We start from the raw sequence: 8,402 nt of genomic DNA, 5'->3' as shown, positions 1-8,402 counted from the left end.
TATATTTTATACTTATATACTTGTCATGTATTGAAGCTTTAGTTATGTAAAAGTTCATACACATAAATAAAACTATAAAATGTTAACTCTGGGATTCATTTGAACACTTTATATTGTGCAGGAACTTGAAAATCACTGTGTTTTAAGCATATTTCATTGATAATGATATACTGCTATAATGAAGTTTTTTTTCTGAGGGCTCCAAGGCCAAAATTACACTATAGACCCTAAGGAAACACCATGCAAAATTTGGTGCTTTTATCACCTCTGTAACAGTATTTTCACTATGCCACCGGACTATAAGTGATGGTGAGGAATCTGTTCAACCCCTACCTTGTTCCCTCGAGTAATTATATTTAACTGTCTACCATGCACAGGGACGTGCATGAGTTCAGGAGGGGAGGGTGTAACCCAGGTGGGAAAACCACATAATTAGATGAGAGAGAGTATGTATTTTCTTTATTTTCATTTGTTTACATCAGTTAAGTTTGAATGTCCTATTGCATTTGAATGCATAACACAGTTCACTTAACCCCACGTGGGAGGTACTGAGTTTCAACAGCCAATCAGGGTCTACGCAGGTCACGTTCAGCCTGTCAGCTCAGAGGTGAAGTGCAGACACCTTGTTCTTCCGGTCCCTTCTGGTCTCAGCCGCGAGAGTGAGAGCAGCTACCTCCTACAAGGACGGAAAGAAAACCCCCCAGTCGGTAAGACGAATCATTTACTGGATAAGAAATGCTAGCTGACACTAACCGTCATCGTCCGTGCTAATGCTAGCTCTGTGTCACGCAGGCTAAAGCTACTTGCCTTCCATGCAGTGAGCCGCTGCAAGCTCCGACATCAACGTGCTCAGTGGTGAAAGACAGAGCAATGGTGAGAAATGTGTCTCTGTAGCTGCTCTGGTGCTATTTTTCTGTTGTTTCTCTGTGTGCTAAAAGAAGGTGATAGCGGTATTAAGGTCTATGAAAGTGAACTGATGTGAATAATGGTGTTGTGTTTTATACATGTGTATACTATATAATGTGTTCATCATTTTATGCTTACTAGTGCAGTGCCCGTAAGAAAAGTGTATTCCTATAAAAAAAGTGGGAGGTTAAGTAGCATTTTCATGGATGGCCAAATGAGGCTGTGTTTGAAGGTGGGACATCAGGGATATTTAGGTTTGTTGTGAAATCCGATATTCCAGGGTATAATTGGCCGTTTTTGACTATTTTTGATTTTGCCATTATATTTCACCTTAAAAACTATTCACTTGGTGTCATTATTTTCAGCACAACCTCACATGTGTGACTGTACAGTTATTTTTTTATTTTGACATACTGTATTAACACAATGAACCTAAAATCACAACAAAAAAAACAAACATAAAATCCGAGTAGAAAAAGTTAGATTTTTTTACTGTGAAAACCACAAATATGTTTAACAAACCATTTTTTTTTTTTACTTATAATGCAAATATAAATTGTTGTTTGCTAAATTTGTGCATTTACGAAGTTATATGTAACTATTTACATTTAAATGCAGGCAATGCTCAGGTCTGCCTGAGCTCCTTCCAGCTGAATGAAGAGCTGCACTGCCTGCTCCACATTCAGCATCTTCTCATTGTTCTGACTCATCAAACAAAAATCGACTCCACTACACACTAAATACACTAAACCAAACACTACGTAACACACTAACTATACACTCCAAACACGCCGGCGGTTCGGTCCCGTTCTGTTCTGTGAGGGCGGCAATAGCTCAGTCCTTAGGGACTTGGCTTGGGGACCTAACACTGCTCGTTTGGCACCGTAGCATGTGTGGCTGCCCCTTCGCTCATCTCCTCTACACTGCATGTGTGTGTTTGTGTGTGCGCACCTGTGTGTAATGTTTTTTACCAATTTGGGATTATAATAGTATATTAAATAAATAAATAAATAAATGACACAAATCTCTCAACTCTCAATATCGCTGTCTATACTACGACCTTCGTTGCCTATCAATCATCCGCCTATGTCCCTCCCACAACTTCCTGTTCCTCAACAACCAAACTTGCTGCTTGGACACTTTCGTGACAAAAGCCTGTTTTTGCCTGACACAAAGCAAACGTGATGGTGATGTTCGTGATGTTCGCGAAAAAGCGTGGCGTACATTAATTACCCTAAGTCCAGTTTTGGACGTGCCGATGCGTCCGGTCTGTCGCCTCGGGAGGTGGGCCGTGTAGCTAGCGGCTATCAGCTAGCTGCTAGCTAGCCGCTAGCTACACACGAACATCCACACATTCCGATTCCACTTTGTTGTCCGCGCGTCTCCGGATCTCCTCAGACCCGAACAGACTCGGTCCGGACTCGTTTAATCTCATTAATCCACAACAGTCAGTTTAGATGCACAGAACAGAACAGAACAGGACCGAACCGCCGGCAAAATCCCGGTCCAGCTTGCGCCGCTGCAGGTATAAATCCGCTTGTTTCTTCAGGTATGTCGTGGGCTTGAGCTCTGCAGTGATTGGCTCTGGTGCGCACGTGACTGTGGTGGCTCCGATGGACAATGCTTGCGGAATTTGTAAAGCATTTATGAAATAATTTATTCACGGTATCATTTCAGTCCGAGCAAATGCTTAGTTGCACACCACTGAACCACGCAGCAGCCATGTTGAAAGTCTCAGGTCAGTCTGATCCTGACCTGCAGAGATATTTGACTCACAGACACATACACACACAGACACAGACACAAAGACAGACAGACAGAGATTCCTTGCTTTTATAGAGAGATGTATAATAAAGGAGAAGTCTGTCAAATTTATAAAAGTAATTTTGAAAACTTAATATAATTTCATATGAGCATATTAATGCAGCATATTTATATGCTGCATTAATATGCTCATATGAAATTATGAAATTATGAATGAATAATATGCTCATATGAAATTATGAATGACGTTGAATGACGTTATTTCATTTCAACTGTGAGTGTAAAGTGAATTGGAGGGTAATTTTTGGTGCAGGTTCTCTCGTACTAGTAGGCCTATAGTGTAGGAGTTAGTAAGCACACTTATTTGATACCTCTGAACCAACTCAATTTATATGCTGTTATTTCATTTGCACGTTATTCTGATTTTGATATGGTTATGATATGTATTTTGGATGTTGATGGTTGCTTACCATAAGTGTTACTTGAATGTTGTACAACAAAACTGAAGAATTTAGATTTTGATAAGATTGAAGATTCATGAGGTTTGATGCAATGTTTTGCATTGTTGATATTTAAACCTTTAATGATGCATCTGAGAACTGAGTGTAATTGATATGAACTTGTTTATAGGTCAGGTTTTTTGAGAGGATGAGAACCTTGAAGACACAGACGAGGAGATGCACACGTACACACTCGCATGCACATACCTTCGCACCACACGTCCATGAACCTTTAAAAACGGGTGCACCTGCAACAACTTTCATTTCATAAGGGCCCCAACGGACAATCTCAATTTCCTTTTGTGTGCACACTACTGTTGTCACAATACCAAAATTATGACTTTGGTATGATACCTGCCTAAAATATCTCGATACCGATACTGAAACGATACCACGGTGGAAAACTAGAACATCATCAAAAGTAATGGAATAAAATATCAGATGACAGAATGTGGAACATAAAATGATGTATTTTTTTTTATTATTTAAAACACTTCAAAAGTCAAAATAAAAATATATATTTTGTAAAAGCTGCTGAGCTTCATAGCTTCTGTATCCAATAAGACAAGTGTCTTCTTGTTTTGGTAATTTGTCTTATTTGCTCTAAGAGATTATTAAAAAACCTGATTTTCCATTAAAAGCTCAGTGCTTGTAGTAGAAAAAAATTAACAGCACATTAACTACAATTTAATTCAGCATAAAATATATAATGAACATAAATGACATTAACTGTAAGTCTGGCAATTCATAAAATAAGATAATACTATATTCGTCCCACAAAGGCGAAATTTGCAATTTGCATTTCATGTTGATAAAGTTCAAACCCTGGATTATCAGCCTGCAAACTACATTAGTGCACTCAAGTACAACACAAATGACCCAGACCTGGTGGAGGTCTGTGCTCTAATCAGACCATTTTCTAATAAGATAAATTACAATATATATTATAAATTATTGACAAAAATGTACATGCTATGGTTATATTACTAGTACTACTACTAGCAGACTTAAAAAAGATATTTTATAAGTGGTGTTGTTGATCAGCATACTTGTGAACACCAGCGCATGTGATGGTAAAGTTCATGTTACGCCCACTCTGGCTGCAGGCAGTGAGGAAGCAGAGAGAAGCTGCACATGCAGACACGCCGCCCCGCTGTCGCACAAAGTTCATAAAGTACCGATACTAATAAAACGTGAAAAAAGTATTGTTTTTAACGGCTGGGTACCGCGGTACCTTTCTAGTATCGGTTTACCGTGCAACACTAGTGAACGCATTTGTTTTGTTTTTGGCTGTTTGGGTCATTCATGTCTATTTTTGTATGAAATGTCTATTTTTCTTTAATTCGCTGTAACAATATAAGAGTTGCTACTCAACAGTTATACCTGTGCCTGACTCATTATTGCTGCTCATCCATATGGCTCCAAACGAATTTGGGTTTTATTGATTCTAGCCGTTGTCGTATTACTAGTCCAACTTGTTATTACACTGTAATTCACTTTATCATCACTAAATTGGTTACATAGAGCAGAGGGACATAGGATTAAATATGCATATTAAATGTGTTAATTGCTTAAACAAGGAGCTAAGCTAAGAATGTGTATTGTGTTGCTCAATAAGTGTATGCATTGAATTAGTCAAGTGCATTGTGTACTCACCAGTGTTTGTCTTCAGGGTGTGCAGGCAAAAGGCATCCCTAGGCAACGGACACCGCTTTTATAGTTATGGGGGCAACCAAGTGTAAATTGGTGTGGGGGTGGAGGATGTGTGTATTGTATTTTAGTGAATGTAATATGAAGTGGATATGTATATTTTCTTTGTTAGTGGATGTAAATGAGGGTGTGTATATAGGTTACCGATTATGTGGTGTAAATACAGGAATAAAAATGGTGGGTTAAACATGTTGGTACACAGTGGATCCCGGTGGATGGAATCTTCCAGGGTCATTAGCTGTGACACCCTATAAATAGGTGCCATTTTGACAACCTGGGTGTTGTGGTACTGATGTGTCTATGCTGTTTGCTGAGATGGATGAATAAAGAACCACCTCTGTGACCCATCTAAAACCTGCCTGTGGATCATTCTTTGCTGTACCATCCAGCTGTTATTGTGGTCATTCTCACACTGTCATGTTTGGTTCAGAACATGATGCAAAATACAAAATTAAGTTATTGTCACACCACGGTGAGGGTGTCCTGTCTTGGTTTTTTTTGTCTTGTGAATTTCATGTTTATTTTGAAAAGTAACTCTCCTCTCGTTTCAGGTCACTTGCCCTTCCTCTTGTGTCAACGGTCTGGCGTCTTCCCTGATCCCTGATTGTTTCCCCCTGTGCTCCCTCCCCTCATGTGTATATAGTCTTTGTCTTCCCCTGTCTTCGTTGCCAGAGTATTTCGTTCGTTTCGTCGAGTACGTCCAGCCTATCTCACAGCCTTGATCATAGCCTTGTATTTCGAGAAAGTTAAGTATTGTCAAGTTTTGTTTTTTGCATATAGTTTTCCTCTGTGGTAGAGTGATTTTGAGTTTGATATCTTTTGGTCAGAATTTTGTTTCATTGTTAAGTTTCATAGCGTTTGCTTTTCCTCCTGTTGGAGTGTTTTCCGTTCTTTAAAATTTCTCAGCCTTATTTAGAGTAGACAATTTTCATAGCCTGTGTGCCTTCCTCCTTCGGGAGCGACTTTTAGTTTGAGTAATTTTTATAAACTTCTAGTTTCTTAAGATCAGTGTAGTTATCCCCTTTTTCTCCTACGGGAGCATCTTTTGTTCTTGTTGTGTTTTTTTTTAGTGTGGTCCGTTGGACCTATAGTGTTCACAGCCTGTCCTGTTATGACTCTGTCTACAGAGGAACTGTATTAAAAAATAAAGCCTGTCTGTACAACTGCCTTCCTGCATCTGAGTCCTCAGTTTCTGCCAAGCCTGACAGTTATGGTGGAAATTAAAATGGCTGCCATCGCCACCATGTGGCATTTTTGCGATGGCTCTATCTCTGAAAATGTTCAGGAAAATGTTATTTTATGATAAAAATATAGTACAAATGTCATTTTTGCAGCGTATTTTGTGGTACATATAGATCAGCATTACTGAGACATCCCTAAGGGGGAAGTCTTGAGTTCAACCAGCTCCGTTCAACAGTGTTTCACTTCCTTGTCTCCTGCCCTTCTCTTCCACTCTGGCCTTCCCTCGCCTCAGCTGACCTTCCCACCCCTCCAGCCATTCATCCTCCAGATGTTGGCTTGACTTTGTGGCTTGTCATCTCAGCATAAAGGCTGCTCTGTTGACAACAGCCTGGCATCGGCCTGGGCGCCTGCCAGTGTAATCTGTCCTAGACAGCCACTCACAAAGCCAAGGGGAGGGCAGGCATGAGCTGGGCATGAAGCACTGAAGGAGTCAGGGGCTACCAGGCATGAATTGAGTCACAGCTGCGAGAGGAGGGTCAGCTGCACCCTCCTCATCCCCTTCTCTCAGTCAGTCATCCACCAGACCATATATCCATCTTACAAGGAGACTGGGTCACTGAAACCCAGTGCACCAGTTTTGAATGCAGTTTTAGTATCTTTTTTACTCTGGCCTCTCCTCACAACACACAGGATCAATAAATTATATTTTGTCCAGTCATTATACTTGGTGTCTTCACATACGTTACAAGCGAGGCTGTAGCGGTGTGAGAGATTAAGAATCTGGCCTAATTTTACAGCGAAACACGTGCTGCGGTCAGCAGTAATAGACCTGAAAAAGACCAGTAGACAGTCATATCATGACATGACATATACCAGTTTTAACATCTGTATCTGTAGAATATGTCACAGAAGTCAAGAGAGTACACACAACAGGTAAAGGGCAGTACCCCTCCTTCCCTCCCGCTTTGTCACTCCTGCACTCAGCCTTCACTGGATGTCAGATTAAACTCATGGTCAGGGTGCACACCCGGGAGAGCTGCACATGCACAACGTGCAAGTTGTGCACATGACAGGACAACAGCACAGCCATTGAAAAGCAAAGAGGTGGCTTACATGTGTTCACAACAACGGAGCGTTTTTAGACAGCTGTACTTGTTGATGAAATATAAATATGTGAGCACATATATGTGATATGAGGTGAGTAACAAGTGTATTTTTATGTTTCCTCAGATCAGTAAGGAGTCCATGCACAACATCTGCTTTCCCTACAGTCTACATTTGTCCTGAGCCTGACTGGCAGTGGCTTTCTTTGTGTAATTGTTCAGAATGAAAACAGTGTATAATCTGCACCGTCTGGCACATGTTTGTGCTATTTCTGGTATTATTTTGATTTTCTGGTATGATTTGGAGGAAACTCTCATGTATCTTGAGACAAGAGTTCTACAATCTCGTCTGTAGCTTTCCTGACATTATTTCATGGGGGCTGTACTGATTGTCATACCATAACCATGTTCAAGAATGATGAACATGAAAAATATGCTAACAAGGCTGACTGCAGGCTTTTTCTCTCCTCAGAATGAGACCGTCCATATCGAGACTGACCATAGGATGGGCATGCACACTCAAGTCTTAGAGTACGTATAGAGATAGAATCTACTAGGTGTGACAAAGAAGCTGTAGATCAGTGGAGAAAGCTCATGATTATGCCGAATTATTGTCCTGTCCTGTTATTGCGTGGTTCTTACAGAATGGCTTTTTGATTTTGCTCCATTAATCTTAATTTTCAAAAACATGCCAGGGCCCTGCTTAACAGAAAGTGCATTTGCATCAAAATTCTTCACCCACAATATTTAACAGTACACTGTGTTTGTAAGGTTATATTAGCAACGCACACTTCTTAGAATTTTGACAAGCGATTTCTAAACTTTATCCAATGTCTTAAATGCCACTCAAAGCCTCTTTGCATGTCATCTTTGACATGGTTCTTCTTAGATAATTGTACCTGTGCATCAGTGGCGGCTGGTCACTGAAAAAATTGGGGAGGACAGGAGGAAAACCAGTCCACGGTGTCATGTTATTTTATACAAGTCAACTACATAACCCTATTTTCTTATATTCAATGAAAATTAACCAATAACACAATAACTTACAAGACTTCTTTAAAAAAAAAATTTCATTAAATGGCTAATATACAAGACAAAAAAAAGAACCCCGGTCACCTGTATGGCAAACAACTGCGCTACCCCCTGTACTACCTTAGCACTTACAGTTTTTATTGATTGCTTTGACCTGTTTAAACAAACTGGAATCCACTCGGTTTTCATCATCACTGTCTCAGCA

At 40.1% G+C, this 8,402-nt stretch overlaps 1 long non-coding RNA gene across 1 annotated transcript; it reads right to left on the bottom strand.

Moving 5' to 3' along the window:
• Window positions 1-438: 438 nt before the first annotated feature.
• Window positions 439-4,853, bottom strand: LOC115585746 (uncharacterized). Its single transcript, XR_003984761.1, has 3 exons — window positions 4,827-4,853; window positions 754-931; window positions 439-676 (listed from the first exon to the last, which is right to left on the bottom strand). It is a non-coding gene; the product is annotated as an uncharacterized LOC115585746 (long non-coding RNA).
• Window positions 4,854-8,402: the final 3,549 nt, after the last annotated feature.

Source organism: Sparus aurata, chromosome 7 (genome assembly GCF_900880675.1).
Source record: "Sparus aurata chromosome 7, fSpaAur1.1, whole genome shotgun sequence".
NCBI lineage: Eukaryota > Metazoa > Chordata > Actinopteri > Spariformes > Sparidae > Sparus > Sparus aurata.
This window is presented reverse-complemented; position numbering and strand designations above follow the sequence as displayed.